Source organism: Ovis canadensis, chromosome 2, assembly GCF_042477335.2.
Source record: "Ovis canadensis isolate MfBH-ARS-UI-01 breed Bighorn chromosome 2, ARS-UI_OviCan_v2, whole genome shotgun sequence".
NCBI lineage: Eukaryota > Metazoa > Chordata > Mammalia > Artiodactyla > Bovidae > Ovis > Ovis canadensis.
In genome coordinates this window covers 4363611-4382919 of record NC_091246.1, presented here as the reverse complement: position 1 = coordinate 4382919, position 19309 = coordinate 4363611, and the positions used below count along the sequence as shown (strand labels likewise).

The window sequence follows — 19309 nt, the reverse complement described above, 5'->3', positions numbered from 1 at the left end:
AAGCTTCGTCAAACTCATGTCCATGAGTCGGTGATGCCATCCAACCATCTCATCCTCTGTCGTCCCCTTTTCCTCCCACCCTCGTCTTTCCCAGCATCGGGGTCTTTTCCACTGAATCAGCTTTTTGCACCAGGTGGCCAAAGTACTGGAGCTTTACCTTCAGCATCAGACCTTCCAGTGAATGTTCAGAACTGATTTCCTTTAGGATGGACTGGTTGGATCTCCATGTGGTACAAGGGACTCTCAAGAGTCTTTGCTCTTATAGGACGAGGCAGAGACAGGAAGTTACTCTCTCTTTCTCTCTCTCTCCCTGCTCTTCCCCTCCTTCCATCTGTGAGCACATAGTGAGAAAGCAGCTAAGAGCCAAGAATGTTTCTTCACCAGACACTGAGTCTGCTGGCACCTTGACCTTAGACTTTCCAGCCTCTAGAATGGCAGGAGATAGTGTCTCTTGTTCAGACCACCCAATCTACGGTATTTTGTCATGGCACCCTGAGCAGACCAAGACACTGATTCATAGAATCAAGTGCTCAGTAAATGTTAGATTCTCCCATTTGCACCCTACTGGAACATAGCCCATTATCTGGACCAAACTTGAGCCCTTCTTGGAGAAATCCTTCTTATATAGCCCCATTTGGGCTAGTAGGAAAATGCCAAGTGGGCATTTTGTCTTAATAGCACTATAGTATTTATTGTAGGTCTTTATTATTACAATTCCTTGTTTGCACTTCAATGATCCTTCCTTCCTTCTTCCCTTCCTTCCTTCCTCCCCTCTCCCTGCCATCTGCCCTTCTCTCCATTTCTCCTCTCTTCTTTGCGCACATATTGCTTAAGCCCTACTGTGTGGTAGGCACTGTGCTGTGGATACCAGCGCAAATAAGGCAAACCTTTCTTGCCCTCAGTAACCTCACATTTTAGGAGGGAGGCAGACCTGTAAACACGCTGCTTGGATGCAATGAGCCCAGGGCTCTACCAGAAGCACAGGGGTGCTTGGAGAATGCACGGGAAGAATACCTAGCCCAGCATCAAGCAGGGGTAGTCAGAGGCACTCTCCCAGAGAAGTGGCATTTAGGCTGAGACCCAGTGGATTAACAGGGGTCAAGGGATGGGAGATCCACAGGAAGAGTGGTCTAGAAAGTGGGAACACCATGTGCAAAGGCGTTAGGCAATGTCACTCCTTCCAACTAAGAACTGGTTTAGCCATCGCCTTTCTATCTGATTAAGGTTCCTCTTTTTTTCAGTCGTCCGATTTTCCCAAATTCTTTAGAGAAGAAAGCAATGACTCTGATGCCTCAGAAGAGACCAGAACTTGGAAGGGAAGAATGACACGGGGCAGAGATCTGTCAGCTTATTCGAGGAACAGCACTCCCTACAACAACAGTGGTCAAGGATCCTTGTCATCACCGGCTGGGAGTCAATCTGAGATTCAGAAAAAGAGAAGGCCCTCTGCACTGCTGCATTTCAACCACTGTCAGGGCGCTAGAGTAACAGTCCGTTCAGGGTAACATTCCACTGGATCCCTGGAGATCTTCGGTTGTCAACACTGCTGTGTAAAGCCGGCACCTAGATCAGGGGCAGTGCTCAGTGAGCTGGGGAACATTTCACGTCTGGAATAGAGGACCCTATCAACAAAAACTGAGGTGCTCCTGAGATCTGGAGATTTTCGGCCCACCTTCATCTCTGATTCTCTTTTGTTGACAGGAACTCTGAGCCTCTTTCTCCTTCCTTCAATGAGAAGTACCTGAAGAACTGCTCGAGGAGACTTTCTTCCTTTCTAAAGACACAGAGGGGCTACCTGGATATTCAAAACGAAAGCTCAGAATCCAAGAGACAAACGCTGTAGCTGATGACTCAAACAGAGAGAGCAGCATGATGTCTGGTTAAGCAGTGTTTAATAGATATATTTCAAATATCAAATAAGTCAGGCACCTGTTACAGAGATGAAGGAAAATAAGCCTGGACACAGTAGTCACAGGTGATTTTGTGATGTGGGCAGAGTCCTGAAACACAAGCCTGGTCTTAACAGATAAGGAAGGGCAACCACAGTGCTCCATGGAGAGGGCACACTTTGAGCAGAGATGGGTCAGTGTGGGCATACCTTGGGTCCCTCTAAGTTTTGTTCAAGGCAAGGGCTTTACGGCTTCCTGTTTTTTCCTCAGCTTTGTTGTATTTTATTCTATATCCTAATTGCCTAATATAGTAATATGTTTGATGAATTTGCTCTTTTCTGACCTATTTCATTAAATATTAAATGCATGTTCTCTTACAGGGCTAAGAGAGGGAAAAATACAGGTTCTATTTAGGTTGAGATTAAATATTTTTCTATCTTGTTCTTGCATCAGAATGTGGCCCCCTGTAGATATCTCAGAGCCCTATAGGAGTCCCAGCTGTTGTCTTGTACCTGCTAAGTTCTGCTTGTCAAATTCTGTCCATTTCTGAAAAGCACGAGGTGAGGAGAACAACAACAAGGACTCTACCTTTTGCAAAAAGTCAGCTTGACCCCCTTCCTGTGAAAGCCCAGGGATTTCAGACTGGCAGATAAAGGACTTTATGGCTTCGGCAGCCATTCTGAACCCCAGTGTAATGAAGGCATGCAGGTCAATTACCCATCTGTTTGTGTTTCTATTGCTGTGAATTACAGTATCCATCGCTGACAGCTCATTGGAGTGGAATGGAAATAAGACGATAATTCACCGGGTGAAACTGTGCAGAAAGGGCGAAAAGGCTATGATCTCATTCAGAAGTTCAGCCTTGTCTCCATGACCGGTCATCTGTGCTCTGGGAAATGAGGAAAGGCAGCTACCTGGGGGGACAGTGGGCGGGTCTCGCTCCCCCTTCTGGATGGAGCGCCCTTTTGTTTTCTCAGGTATCCTTATCTATCCTGCAGGATCTTAAGGAGGAGACTTGGAACCCTTGGAGGAAAAATACAGATAAGCAAAATTTCGCACAATAAAATGAAAACCTTTTTTAACTGTCAGAATTTTTGAGGGATGAAACAGCTTGCCTTAGTAGATAAAGGGCTTCTCGTCACTGGAAAGACAGAAGCAGAATCTGAAAGCTGACATTGTAGAGATGCTCCCAAAACCCATTCATGCATATTCAGAGCCCCTCCCTGGAGTGTCCTCCTTTGGAAAAAATTATACACACCCACCTCTGAGTGGCTCAGATTGTAAGGAGTCTGCCCACAAAGCAGGAGACCCAGGTTTGATCCTGGGGTTGGGAAGATCCCCTGGAGAAGGGAATGGCAACCCACTCCAGTATTCTTGCCTGGAGAATTCCACGGACAGAGGAGACTGCCTGGCTACAGTTCATGGGGTCCCAAAGAGTAGGACACAACTGAGCGACTTTCACATTCACCCTCTGAACTCAGATAGGTTCCCATGGCATGTTTTGGCTAATGAAATGTATAAGTGATATGTGCGACTTCCAAAGTGACGCTACAAGAACCAGCATATGGGCCCCTCAGTTTCTCTCGGCCCATCACCACCACAGCAGCCAGGTTCCATCTAGAGGCCACCACTGCTCTCCATACAGGGGCCTTCATTCTGTGAAGCAGAATCACACCTGACTTGTGACTACGATGCAGAATCAGTAAGAAATGAATACTCACATTTGCCAACCACTGGGATTCAAGGATTGTTTGTTAGCACAACATAACTTAGCATATACTGACAGATACAGGAATCGGCAAACTGGGGCCATGAGCCTATTTTCACAAATTCACTTTATTGGAACACAACCACACAGACTGAAGTATCATTTACAGCTGCTTTAACATCACAACAGAGGAGCAGGATAAGTTGCATTAGAGACTGCGTGTGACCCACAAAGCCTAGAATATTTGCCACCTGGCTCTTTACAGAAGACGTCTGCCAGCCCCGTACTAGTTGATCATTGTGATTTTTTGAACCTTGATATTCTATGAATCTGTTCTGTGCTGGTCTTATTTCAATTATTAAGCAAAGATCGACTCAGTTCAGTTCAGTCGCTCAGTCGTGTCCCACTCTTTGTGACCCCATGAATCGCAGCACGCCAGGCCTCCCTGTCCATCACCATCTCCCGGAGTTCACTCAAGCTCACGTCCATCAAGTTGGTGATCCCATCCAGCCATCTCATTCTCTGTTGTCCCCTTTTCCTCCTGCCCCCAATCTCTCCCAGCACCAGAGTGGTGACTGCAGCCATGAAATTAAGAGACGCTTACTCCTTGGAAGAAAAGTTAGATAGCATAGCATATTCAAAACCTAGATAGCATATTCAAAACCTAGATAGCATATTCAAAAGCAGAGACATTACTTTGCCAACAAAGGTCCATCTAGTCAAGGCTATGGTTTTTCCAGTGGTCGTATATGGATGTGAGAGTCGGACTGTGAAGAAAGCTGAGTGCCGAAGAACTGATGCTTTTGAACTGTGGTGTGGGAGAAGACTCTTGAGAGTCCCTTGGACTGCAAGGAGATCCAACCAGTCCATCCTAAAGGAGATCAGCCCTGGGTGTTCTTTGGAAGGAATGAAGCTAAAGCTGAAACTCCAGTACTTTGGCCACCTCATGTGAAGAGTTGACTCATTGGAATATCGATTAGGCATATGTTATGTGCCAGGCCCTCTTTTAGGTCTTGGAGAAAAGGTTAGAAGCAAAATCTGTGCTCTCTCAGAACTTACTTTTCAGTGGGAGAGGCAATCAGAGGAGAATTTAAACTGACAGAAGTGATTGGGGGCAGGGAGACTTCTAAATGACAATTTTAACTTGGAAAAAGAGAGTATGGTCTAAACTATGAAATCATCAATGATAAGCAGGCCGACATACCTTTTTTTTTTTCTCCAACATACTTTTAAAATTCAGTTTCATAAAATTGCACCATGAAGATACCCTTGAAACTGAAGAAGAGGTTGAGTCAATTTAAATCTGAGCTTCTTCACAGAATTCATGATGAAACGCAAACTACACTTCGCAGACTCCATCACCTGATCCCTGGATCAGCTGATGTCTGCAGATTCTTTTATCCCCCATCTCTCTCTCTCTTTTTTGCGACATCCTGCACCACCACCAGCTCTGCTCCCAGAATGCAAGTTCTCTCTGCTCAAATTTTAGCTCTAGCTCTTATTAACTGTGTGACCTTGGGAAGTTAAGATAAAGAGGCTTCCCTTCTCCGATTCTCAGTTTTCTCATTAAAGTTCATGTGTAGGGTTGGTGTGAAAGTTAAATGAATAATTTTATACCTTGATTGTGGTGGCATCTTGATTACATGATTGGATATGTTTGTCATATTCACAGAACTGTTCACGTGGTAAATTTTTCTGGATGTAAATTTTATCTCAATGAATTAGAAAACAAAATCCATTGTGTAACCCATGTGAAGCTCATTGCATTAATGTGAGTGAGTGAATGAAAGTCGCTCAGTCGTGTCTGACTCTTTGTGACCCCATGGACTGTACAGTCCATGGAATTCTCCAGGCCGGAATACTGGAGTGGGGAGCCTTTCCCTTCTCCAGGGGATCTTCCCAATCCAGGGATGGAGCCCAGGTCTCCCGCACTGCAGGCGGATTCTCAACCAGCTGAGCCCCCAGAGAGACCCCATAGCATTAATACACGACAGCTATTCCAAGTGACGTTATTTTCTGTGCTCACCCTGTTTTCCACTGCTTTCCCTGGAAGCCTTTGGCGATCTGAGGGGCCCCTCTGTAGACACCAAAAGCCTTGCATGCATCTCAGACTCTAATAGAGCAGGTACTTCGGCAAGTCTGCACACTTATGTTCATCTTCCTCCTGGTCTGTGAGCGCCTCCTTGAATGCAAGGGACAGTTTGTCATTCATCCCACCTCCTCGTCATATGGCGCATGAAGGGGGTACCCAGGAACTAGTTTTGAACAAAGGTGAGTTTAGAGAAAATGTGCTTGAGAGAAGATTGTGGGTCTCTGTTCTGAGCTTAGTACATCTCACCTCTCTAGAGCTCTTCTCCATGAGCAGGGCCTGTGCTATCTTTCCTGACATCATAGCTTGAGACCTGAAGTTATTTTAACTTCAGCTCAATACTGTTAAGAAACATCTGAGTGAAGAAATGCACAAATCAAAAAAAAAAAAAAAAAAAGAACCTTCTAAGATAACAATGATGCTAAAAGACTTGGCCACTAAACTCAGCACACATTTTGTTTGGGATCCATTGTTACAAATTATGATTCTTGAGAACTATGACTGGCTTCTATGTCTTTGCATTCTTTCCACGATATCAAACACAAAACTAGATCACAGTACATGTGCAAAAATAAAGCTGTTCAATTCTGCCATGCTTAGAAAAGTCCTTTCATTCACCACTTTATTGAGGAAGACAATGTACTAGATGCTAGAGATATTGAAAATTAATAAGACGGTTTTGACCTCAAAGGGCCCCAGCTGGGTAGGAGAACAAAATTCTTAAATGCAGAATTAGGATAAAATATACACACATTTCAGCAGAAGGAATAAGGAAAAGCCTTCTACATTTGTAAGAGCAGAGTAAAAGTTATTTTGGACAGGATTTAACCCAGATGATATTATATTAATAGTCCAGCATTTGCCAAGTTGTATGACCCAGAATCATGGACCTGCACATGTAACCAAGATCAAATACATTCAGGAAACTGTGTATATTCAGTCCGGCTCTTGAGGCCCATAATACACAGTAGCCGGTCAAGGCACTGCGAAGCCATGTCGTAAGGAAGTGTGGTTTGTGTTGCTTAAGCCAGCGTTTCAGAACTGCTAAGCTTTGGTTAACTTTCTGTTTCATAACAAAGACCCCCCAGATCCCAGCGGTTTCCAACCACAAAAGGTTTCTTTCTTGCTCATGTTTCAAGATGCCAGACACACACACACACACACACACACACACGTTATATGATTTCAATCATATGAAAGTTCAGAGCAGGCAAATACATAGAGGCAGAAATGCAATCAGTAGTTGCCAGGAACTGGAGGGAGTGAAGAACAGAGAGGCCTGTTTAATGCATACAGAATTTCCACATGGGATGGTTAGAAAGTTCTGGAACCAGTTAGGGATGGTAGTTGCACAGCACTGTGAATAGGCTTAATGCCACTGAACTGTGCACTTTAAAATGCCTACAACATTAAACTTTGTCATGTATATTTCATCGCAATTTAAAAAAAATGCTAAGATTCAAAGCAAATTGATTTGACAGTTCACATAAATTTAAATCAGTAAATATATATTGGGCATATACTATATAAGTAAGAGCACACATCAAGTAAGTAAAAACTGAATAATGAGCACATTTAAAAGGATATGGATTCTACTTTCAGGGAGCTTGACTGGAATTTAGTAGCAAATATGAACAATCGTGCACATAACAAAAGGTAGAATGTACCCAGGATACAGTGAAATGCATTGAAAGAGCTATGTTCACAGTGCCAAAGGAGAGCTTAATTCCACCTAAGAAATTCTGACAGGTAAGAACAAAAGATAAAAATAAAAAATAAATAAATAAACAAACAGGTACCTTGTTTAAAGAGAGTCAATATATTAATTTCTATGGGTGATTAAGGTTTTGACCATCCTGATGCCTGATTTCTGTACAGTCAATGAGATCAACAAGGAATCGAGTGGGATGTGGTGGTTAAAGTAGATCAAACAGTCTCATTGATCACTGATCAGTCCAGGATTTCTGGGCTGCACACTTGGCCACAAGTTTATTGAAAGGCAGAGCCTCACATGACCACACACCAACAGATGAACCCTCTAACAGGCCTTCCCTCAACACAGCTTGGAGAAGGGAATGACAACCACTCCAGTGTTCTTGCCTGGAGAGTTCCTTGGACAGAGGAGTCTGGTGGCCTACAGTCCACGTAGTTGTAAAGAGTCAGACACGACTGAGCGGCTAACACACACACACACAATACAGCTAATACTCCATCAGCATATCTAGCTCTTTCTATACAGATCTGGGTATTGAGTCACCACTTTATTCCAGGTTTCCCCTGGTCAGAGGCAGCCCTTTTTATCATCATCTACACCTGGAATGTTGCAAGGCTCTCACAATCGTCTGTTCTAAAGGGTATTTTGATCTTTTATGGTTCTGGATTCTTTTGAGAGTATGAGAATAGCTATGGAAATGGCACGCCTACGCACATCCACAAGTTGGCAAGTAATTTTAGGAAAATCACAGACTTTCAAAAGTCAACAGCAAAACCTATCGGTGCATAGAAAGGGCTACAGAGCTACCGGCTCCAATAAAAACCATGATTACGATATAAATTTCAGGTTGAGACACGATGTAGTACGTACTTAAAGAGCACTGCCACTGAGGGGACATGGGCTCGAATTCCTGCTCTGCTGACTACAAGACAGTTAATTAACATCTGTGAGCCTCAATTCACAAAACTGCAAAATGGATTGTGTTGAGGTTTCCACGATAGACTGATATAAAAGAATGAACTCTATTCCTGGCATGTGAGAATTATCCAGGAAATCATCTATTACTTTATATCAATCCTCTTGGTTTTAGCAGAGAAGGCAATGGCACCCCACTCCAGTACTCTCGCCTGGAAAATCCCATGGATGGAGGAACTTGGTAGGCTGCAGTCCATGGGGTCGCTAAGAGTCAGACACGACTGAGCGACTTCACTTTCACTTTTTACTTTCATGCACTGGAGAAGGAAATGGCAACCCACTCCAGTGTTCTTGCCTGGAGAATCCCAGGGACGGAGGAGCCTGGTGGGCTGTCATCTATGGGGTCGCACAGGGTTGGACACGACTGAAGCAATTTAGCAGCAGCAGCAGCAGCAGAAGCCTTCGTTTTAGGACAGATGCTTTCCATATATGTGTTAAGTGTTAAGTCACTCAGTCATGTGTCAACTCTTTGTGAACCCCATGGACTGCAGCCTGCCAGGCTCCATCCATGGAATTGTCCAGGCGATATTACTGGAGTGGGTTGCCCTTTCCTTCTCCAGGGGATCTTCTCAACCCAGGGATCAAACTCAGGTCTCCCGCATTGCAGGCAGATTTTTTTTTTACCATCTGAACTTTCTACATATTTTCCAAATAAACGCAGAAACATGGCTCTGAGACGGGGGTATTTTCATTCCCATTTTGTGCAGATTCAGTTCAGTTCAGTCGTGTCCAACTCTTTGCGACCCCATGGACTGCAGCACACCAGGGTTCCCTATCCATCACCAACTCCTGGAGCTTGCTCAAACTCCTGTCCATCAAGTCGGTGATGCCATCCAACCATCTCATCCTCTGTCGTCCCCTTCTTCTCCTGCCTTCAGTCTTTCCCAGCATCATGATTTTTCCACTGAGTCAGTTCTTCGCATCAGGTGGCCAAAGTATTGGAGCTTCAGCATCAGTCGGACTAATTTTGCAGATTAGAAGACCAGAAGAAGCTCAGAGGCTTAATTATCTAGTTCAAGGACTTATCACTTTCACATTTGCTCTGGGATCCTCCCATCCTGGGTCTCTCTGCTGGCTCAGTGGTAAAGGATTCATCTGCCGGTGCAGGAGACACAGGATAGATCCCTGGGTCGGGAAGATCCTCTAGAGGAGGAAATGGCAACCCACTCCAGTATTCTTACTGGGGAAATCCCACGGACCCAGGAGCCTGATGGGTTCCAGTCACAAAGAGGTGGACATGACTGAGCAACTGCGCATGCGTGCCTCCCTATTCTACTTATGCTCTGATCCAGTCTTTAATCGGTATCTTCAATCTCCTTACCAAGAGGAACTCCACTTTTTCTCACAAGGCAGAGAACACACTGCTCCTTGGCTCATAAAGGAAAACCAATATTTGGACTCAAGCAGTTGGGTGGAAGTCAGCAATCCCATTTGTCATGAAGACGCTGCTCTTTTGTTCCACGGGCTTTTACAGACAGAGCCGCGGGAAGGCGGAAATTCGGATCCCCATCAGTGCCTCCTAGACCCCGGCTAATCAGCAAGAAGGCCCTTAGTCACGAGCCATTGCCTGCGACCCCGGGCTAATTCTTAATGAGGATTCAGCCCAAAGCTGCTGACTAGAGCCAGCGCTGGGAGCCATCACTCGGCGCTCCCGCTGAGGTCACAAGGCCGCCGGGGGTGCAGGGCTTCATGAAAGAAAGACGGAATCACCTTCCTTCCTCTCTTCCTCTACCACTTCAGCTGCGCAGGGATTTAGTCCCATTCTCTCCACACGGAGAATGTGCTGCACTGACTCGAAGCTCCCGGAGAAAAGCTATCTTGGCACCAGGCAGCCAGGAGCCGGAAGCTGGGGGGTGGGGGCCTTGGGAAAGTGACTTTACCTTGGGAGGCCTCAGTTTCTTCATCTGTGTAATGGGGAGCATAATCCCTAGCTCTCAGTTGGTGGGAGAGATAAACCAGCTCATGGGTATAAGCACGATGCCTGAGAAGCTGTAACAGCTCAAAATAATGTTGCTTTTAAACAGCTCCACACGCTCTGCCCTCTCTGTCTCCTACTTGATGCAAGAGGCTTTGAAAATCATCTCTGTTCAGTTTATGATGTGAACGGCCGAGGAAAGGGGCTCGCTCCTTCTCCGTGGCGCCTCCTCTCGCCCCTCCCTCTCCTCCTCGCCTTGCCACTTCTTCACCCCCCTGCTCCTCTCCCCTTTTCTTCTCTGCCCTTCCCCCACCCTCCTCCACCCTTCACCTCCTCACCCTTCACCTCCACCCTTCACCTGCTCTCGCCTCCCTTTCTTCCCACGCCAGTTTCCCTTCCTCTTCTCTCCTTCCCCCAGCCTCCTGGTCCTCCGCCTTCTCTGGTCACCATTACACCGATACTACACCAACTTCCAGTTCAGCAAATAGATATTATATGAGTCCCAGTGGCCACAGCACTATATTTAATATAATGAAACACAAAGTTGGCAAAATCCCTTCCCTAAAGAAGCCTATGATTAAATTTAATAAGAAAGGTAAACCTAAACAAAATGAACATGTTGCAAGATGAAGTTAAAAAAAAAAAATGCCATACAAGGGGTCTTAAAAGAGGCTTCTGCGAAGAGGCGGCATTTGAGAGAGTAAAGGGGCCTGGCTCTCGCCTGAAAGGTAGAACCTCCAAAGCGGCCGAAAAGGCATATGCCCTCTGAAGAATGCTCTCCATGCAGGAAGGGAGGCTCCTGGCACAGAGGAGGCCTCAGGACATCGTTCTTTCAGGTTGAACTGGATCCGGCATGATGTGGAATGAGAATCATTAGAATTCAGAGCAAATGGAGCTCACTATGGGCTGGGTGATTCATTCATTTAATTATTCAACTATCTATAAATTCATTTAACACATGTCTTCCATGTATGTACGCTGTTTATGAGCCGGATTCTATATATCATGTTAGAGACAGAGATGGCCCTTAGCAATGAGGAATTTATACTCCAACTAGGCAGTCAGATTAATAATAATACGTGACAGAGAGTGAGAAGAAGATGCGCAGGGTGTCTAACAAGCTGAGCAGGTGCAGGAAGAGGGGCTTTCCAGGGAGAAGCGGAAGTCCAGGAACTGGAGAAATGATGTCCAAAGGTGCAAAGTAATAAAAACAACAACAACAAAGATGCCCACAGTAAGCTGTAAGAAATTTTACAGGCCTGGAGTAAGGATACGGGTATGTACTGGATGGTGGAATATGACAAAGCCAAGAAAACAGGCTTTGATGCTCACCAGCATGGCTCCCAGGTCTATACCTTATACCCAGCTCAGAGACTCGGAAGGGTTTTAAGCAGAGAAGTAACAGTATTTGATTTGGTGCTAGGAAGAACATACTGGCTGCTTAGATGGGGATGGATCAGCAGAAGCGATCAGAATCAAGAAAACTGGTTTGACAATCATTGCAAGGATCCTGGGAAGAGAGAAATGGTGATGGGAGGAGGTGAGCCAAGACAAGGTAGAGAAGGAAGGATTCCTGATGAGAGGATGGACATCTGTGTTGGGTGTGGATAGATGGACTGAACTCAATGAACGAGAGAAGAGCCGTCATTTAGGGCATGAATAGATTCCGAGGGCATCAGTGGTAGGTGATGGAGACTGCTCTGGAAGGAGCTGAGCTTTCAAGAAGAGATGGGAAAAAAGAAAGGGAAAGGAGGAGGAGGAAGGAGGGAAGGAAAAAGGAGGAGGCAGAGGAGAAATAATTCAAGATCAGTAAGTGATCTTAAGATCTTAAAGTGATTTCCTAAAGGAAATCAGTCCTGAATATTCATTGGAAGGACTGATGCTGCAGCTGAAACTCCAATACTCTGGCCACTAATGCGAAGAACTGATTCACTGGAAAAGACGTTGAAGCTGGGAAAGATTGAAGGCAGGAGGAGAAGGAGACGACAGAGGATGAGACGGTTGGATGGTATCACTGACTCGATGGACATGAGTTTCAGCAAGCTCCAGGAATTGGTGATGGACAGGGAAGCCTGGCGTGCTGCAGTCCATGGGGTCGCATAGAGTCGGACACGACTGAGCAGCTGAACTGAACTGAAAATCTGAAAAATCTTTTTTAACAGGTCAATGAAAAGTGACCAGGAGTAAAGTTGAAGAAACTGGCCCTGTTACCACAACTGTGAACCGGACCCACATTTGGGTCCATATATTGTTTTTCCCTTTACCCTGTGCGAACTTGCAGGAGGTCTTATCTAAGGTAAATAATCCCAGTCATATGCGAGATCCTATTCCCTCTTCCCTGCTCAACCATAACCTCAGTGGAGCAAAATCCCTCTTGCTCACAGAATCAAGGTTTCCCTCTCTGAAGATAACTCCCCGACAACATATCAGAGTTTTGTTGCTTCTATATTAAAAAAGAAGAAAAATTCAGGGACCCCACATCACCTTCTGCTACTGTACCATTTACGGTGAGATTCCTCAGGAGTGTTTGCTAAAGCCCTGCCTTCACTTCCTCTCTTCTCATTTTCTCTTGAAGCCAGTCTATTCAGGCTTCCACTCCCACAACTCTACTGAGGCTTTGTTCTCAGGGTCACCCATGCCTTCCATGTTGCTGACCCCACTACTCTCTTCTCATATCCATCTTACCCATCCCATCAGCAGCCATTCGCACAATTGACAATGACCTCTCCACCTGATTCCTAGGGTGCCACATTCTCTTGGCTCTCTTCCCATCACTGCCTCCACTCTGCTCCTCAGACAGTTCTTAGCTTCCTTTTCTTGTTCCTCATTATGATGCCATTATCCCAACTTATAAATATTAAATTCCCCATGGCTCAATCACTGGGCTCCTTCTTTTCTCTATCTATACCCTCTCTCAAGGTGATCTTACCCAACCGCACATCATTAGATATCATCCCTATGCTAATTTACATCACTGTCATCTCCTCTGACTTTCCAAATGTCCACTCAACGTAGACATAACAGACTTCTCAAACCTGGGTTAAAACCCAATTCCTCACGGCCCATCAAGACAGATCCCTTCCACAGTATTTGCCATAGCAGGAAGGGAGCCCGACCACTGCAGCTCAGACAAAACTCCGGGAACATCCTCTGTTTCTCTCCTTCTCTCATAAGTGTTTCCTCAGTCCACTGACAAAGAATGTCAGCAGTACTTGAATCAAACGTACAGCCATAATTCAGCCACTTCTTACAGCCCCACAATCACTATCAATGGCCCAGGCTGTCATCTTTCTATCACCTTAATAAATATGATGGCCTTCTAGCTGGGTCCCTTGTATGTGATCTTGCCCTCGACAAGCCTCTTCTACAGAACGGTCGCAGTAATTCATGTAAAATGGAAGTCAGGTCCAGTTATTCCACCGCCCGTATTTGCAATGGCTCCTCATTTCATTCAGAGTAAAATCTAAAGCCTGTTCCATGGTCTACAAATTTCTAGGTGACCTATTCCCTCACTATCTCTCTGACTGTGTTTACGTGTTTAATGTCTGCTCGCCCAACACCCTCACACTCAATGTGAACTCCAAAATGACTGAGAGTTAGCTCATTCAGGGCTCTATATCCTGTTCTTAAAACAATGTCTGATGTATAGCTGACATTCAATAAATATTACTAAATGAGTAAGGGAATGTGTGAATGAATACATTTCTGAATTATCCCTTGATTTCAGCAAACTATTTTTTCTGCATCCCTTTCCACGTCAGTGAGCTATGGAGGCAGAGGTCTGTTCTCTGTACATCCATCTCACCAGATGGATACTCAATTCAATTACACGACAATGTCGGTGAAACACCCAATGGGCTTCTTGGAGAGAGAAAGATAAAAATGAGAAGTTATCATTATGCCATTAGCATTATTACAAGTAGCTCGATGGTTGCTGCTTTGACTACTAATAGCCTCTGTTCATTTCCATGATTCTTTCTCATTTCGAGTCTCCGTCTCCAAACTTCCTTTTTTTTTTAAAATTTTTCTATTTCTCTCCACCTTTGCCTAGTTCTGTGAATCTTTTATGAAACAGCACAAAGTGAAGGTCATTTGAGTGCCATTTGTATAATCCTCCATCTACCCTAACAAACCTGCAGAATCTGCCCCCAACCCTCAGGCAGAGGCATTAGGAGGGACCAGAGGGATATGGAGCTACCCATTTTAAGAGGGAGAAACCCTAAAGTCAGGCTGTTGGGGTTAAAATCCCAGCTCAGTGGCTTATTAAGAAACCTCTCTTCAGCCCCAGTCTCACCTACAAACTGGGAATGTTGTTTATCTATGCTTCCCTTATAAATGCTGTGAGCATTAAAAATGCAATAAATCCCATTATATAAAACAGATACAAGTTAAATAAAAAGAAACACATAAATGTAAGTGTAGTAAAACTAAATTAACACAGCTCCTGGCACACAAAGACATGCTTAATAAGCAGCGTCTGTTATTTCTGGTTCTTCAACCCACAAGTCCATGCAGCTTCCCTTTAGGCTGGGCTGGACCACCTGCTGCTCTTTTATGTCTCCATTTTATTCACGTTTTCTTTTTGCAGAGGATGTCAAAATAGAGCACATTATTAAATAAAAAGCGTAATAGCTGCATATTTTATACACAGAAATGTACACATATAAGTCATGCGTGTATAGCTGTATCGATCTTCACAAAGTAAACACATCCGTGTGTGCCATCATGATCAAAACCTTACCAAGACCTCCAGAAACCTCTCTCATCTCTTTCCCATCACTCCCCTGTTCCTCCTCTGCAAAGGAATCCTGAAACAGTGTGTGTGTCTAACTGTTTCTGACTGGTGGAAAGAGCAGAATCATAACAGCATCTCCTCTTTCCTGTCTGGCTTCTTTAATTCTGTTTCTTTTTATAATACTTATTCTTTCGGGTCTTGCTTGTGGCACCTGGGCTCTTTCCTTGGGGAGCGCGGGCTTCTCTCTAGTTGTGGACTAGGGCTTAGTTGATCTGTGACACGTATGATTTTAGTTCCCCGACCAGGGATTAAATCGGCGTCGCCTGCAGATTCTTAACCAGTGGACCACCAGGGAAGTCTCTCTTGAATTCAGTGTTACATTCATGAGCTTCTTCCATACTGCTGCATAGAACAGTAGTTTAGGGACCCCTCCGGTGGTGCAGTGCTTAAGAATCTGTCTTTCAACACGTGGGACATGGGTTCCATCCCTGGTGGGGGAACTAAGGTCTCCAATGTTGCGGGGCAACTAAGCCCATGCGTTATAGCGACTGGGCCCGTGTTCCACCACTAGAGAAAGCCCGGACGCTGAGATGAAGACCCAGAGCAGGGAAAATAAAATACGAATGGGAGTTTATTCTTTCTCATTTCTGTACTGTAGCCCGTCATGTGACTGTATGACAAATTATCCATTTTCTTGTTGATGGGGATTTGGGGGCCATTTCCATTTAGGAGACTCTTTTGAACAAAACTCGTGAACACTCATGATTTTTGGTGAACATATGTAATAATTCTCTTGGGCATATTCCTAGGAGTTGTAACTGTTGGGTCATGGGGTCAAGGCATATTGAGTTCTTAGTGGAAGCTGCCAAGAAGAGCTTTCCAAAGTAATTTGGAAAATGTATTCTTCTGGAAGCAATGCGTGTACACACCCACTGTTCCACGTCATCACTCCTGGATATCGTCAGTTTTTTCCAACTGAGCCAGACTGACTGCTGTGTTACGACACTGGACTGTTTCAATCTACATTTTCTGAGGACAAGTAAAGTTATTCACTTTTTCAAATATCTGTTTGCCATTTTGATATTCTTGTTTCTGGACTGCCTATTCGTGTCTTTTCATCCCTCTTCCTGTCTCCCTGGACTGTCTGCCTTTTACTTACTGGTTTCAGAGGTTGTTTACAGATTTTGCATGCTTCCTTGGTAGCTCTGCCTACAAGGCAGGAGGCCTAGGTTCGATCCTGGGGTGTCCATATTTTACACATCAGTTCTGGCTCAGATACATTTATCATTGATATTGCCTTCCACTCCATTGAATTTTCATTCTATGAATGGCATCTTCTGATGAACAGAAATTAATTTTAATGTAGTCCAATTTATCAACCTTTTTGTTTCACTCACTGCTTTCTGTATGCTACTGAATAAATATCAGTTCAGTTCAGTTCAGTCGGGTCCGACTCTTTGCGACCCCATGAATCGCAGCACACCAGGCCTCCCTGTCCATCACCAACTCCCAGAGTTCACCCAAACTCATGTGCATCAAGTCGGTGATGCCATCCAGCCATCTCATCCTCTGTCATCCCCTTCTCCTCCTGCCCCCAATCCCTCCCAGCATCAGGGTCTTTGGCAGCCAAAGTATTGGAGTTTCAGCTTTAGCATCAGTCCTTCCAATGAACACCCAGGACTGGTCTCCTTTAGGATGGACTGGTTAGATCTCCTTGCAGTCCAAGTATAAATATCAGCCTACCTCTAAATCAAGAGATACTCTTCTGTCTTACAGTAAGACGCTTCTCTGTTCTACTCTCCATCAGGAGAATATTTTTCTCCTTTCTATGACTCCTCTACCTAGACAGAACGAATTACCTTTTTATTTTCCTGAATCTCCATAATAATGTGCATTACTTTTACTATCTCTATTATATTACACACTACCTTGAATCATATGTATTTTCCTGTCCATCAGCTCTATCTTATCTTCTCACTCCAGTCACTCAAATATCTAAATTTTCACGTTATTTTCACTAAATCCTGGTCATGATGCCTCCTAAGTAACTCCGAAATTGCTCTATTTCACTCCATCTCAACTGTTCCTTCCTAAATTTGTGACATTTCTGCTTGAATACTGCAGCAGTCCCTAACTAACTGGTCACCAACCTCTAATCTACTCTTTTTAATTAACTGACCACACAATAGCCAGATTGATCTTCCAAAACATTAATCTCTTCCTGCTATTTTGTTTTTTAAAACCCTTTCATGGTTCCTACTACTCTCAAATTAATGCTCACTTCATTTAAGTGCTTAGTGACTGAGCAACAAATACTGGAGCCAATGGCAGAGCTGGGTTTTGGAGGACTGAGGCTTATGCTACAGGTGCCTACTGAGGAAAGGAATTCAAAATCACATGGGAATGTGAATATTTAGAATGAGAAAAGTTAGGGACTTAGAAGGCCAGAGAGCCCTGGATCTTAAACTTCTGTAGCTTCAAGGTAAATCAGTTTCTAAATATCCCTAAGATCTTAATAACTTGCTAGCACCATCTTGCTCATCCTGTCTAAATTTACTCCAGATATAACTCACAGGTCTCTCTACCTCCTTCGTGCACAGCAGGGTGATCAGACACAGGTCGGAGCCACACTTCCTGGATTCAAACCCTGCTCTCACTCCGCAAGTTCACTATAGGCATCTCGGGAACTAACGGTGGAAATCTTAGCACCCCCAAGGTTGGTCAGCCTTTCTTACTCTATTCTTATCAGCCATGACCAAACCCATCTGTCTACTCTTTTCTCTAATAAAGAGGGATAGGATTATTCTTCATGTATTTGAGGTTTTGTTTTCTCGGCTTTTAACACTAGACTGTTCTCTTGACCTGAATTTCCCTGATGGATTTTCATTCACTGCTCCCAAGTGACACTGCCAAGCTTACCCCGTACCGCTTTCCAACCATCTTCTATTAACAGGAGCATGAATCAAAGAGTTGCCAAGGAACCAGAATATAAAAGTCATATTAGGCTCTGCTTAGCTTGATCTGCCAATCTAAACCCAACTTTCCTCCCACTGACATTCAGAATCACCTTTATCATATACCTTTCTAGAAGGTCACATTCTTAGCTCGCTCAAAGTCAAAGTATATGCCATTTTTTTCTGACTATAAAGTTAATACATGATCATTGTGGAAAAGTTAGAAAAGGAATTGGAAGCCTAAAATAAATCACCTCTAACCTAATCATCCAGAAGTAACCTCTTAACATCTCGGCATAATTCCTTGCAATTTTATTTTTCCTTATCCTTTTACATTAAGCTCATACCATTCCTTCAATCAAAATCATCCATTTTTAATTAACATCATACCAAATCATTTTGTAGTTGAAAATTCTTTACAAATAACATTTTAGCACCTGCCTAATATTATGTGGTATGGATGCTACATAATTCATTTAGTCTCCTCAGGTAGAAAATTGAGATCTTTACATTGTTTCTTTCTTTGCTATTATAAATTATGCTTTTTAAAACAGCACTATCTATACTTAAAAGTCTTATCATTTCCCCCCCCTACAACTTCTCTTCATGATGAATTAATCAGGATAAAATGACTGTGTTAAAACATGTTTCCTTCAAGGTCTTGAGTGTATATCGACTTTACATACAATAGATAATAAACAAATACAGATATATACTTCAACAAACTAATCCTTGGAATTATTGCAATTTTACTAGCAATCCCTAAGAGTGTTTGTCTTGCTCTGTTTTAGCCAGCACTGAATGTTCTCATTTGCAAACTCTGCTAAAAGCACACACACCTACACAAACACATATATATGTATGAATGTACTAAAAACTGCGAATGATTAACAAAGAAGGAGAAAGATTACACGGAACCCCAAATTCTATAAAGTGCCCTATAGTTTTTTGAATTCAAATAACATCTGCCAAAATACATTGAGAATCAAACACAATAATATAGGAAATTCAGATGCTATGATATGAAACTTTAATATATATTAGATCTGGAACATCTATAAATAACACTGTTTAGACATTTTCATCAAAATAATCAGATAAAGCTCACATTTCCATACTTTATCTCTGAAAACTAATTAATAACCATGAATTTAATGTCCCATATATGTTAAAATTTTAAAAAAGACATCAAATCACAACTGTCTTAATTTCCATATTTTTGGCTTTCATTGGTTTCTCTCTGCCTTTCATCTTCTGCTCCTTCCTCCCTCCCTTCTGGCCTCCTGACGCTCTCCCACCCCTCCTCCCGCAGGCTGCCCCTCCTCCCCGT

General features: G+C 43.7%; 1 protein-coding gene across 3 annotated transcripts in view; it reads right to left on the bottom strand.

The window, feature by feature from the left end:
- Nucleotides 1-19309, bottom strand: part of BRINP1 (BMP/retinoic acid inducible neural specific 1) — a 198638-nt gene that overhangs the window by 42133 nt on the left and 137196 nt on the right. The gene's annotated exons all lie outside the window — the stretch shown is intronic.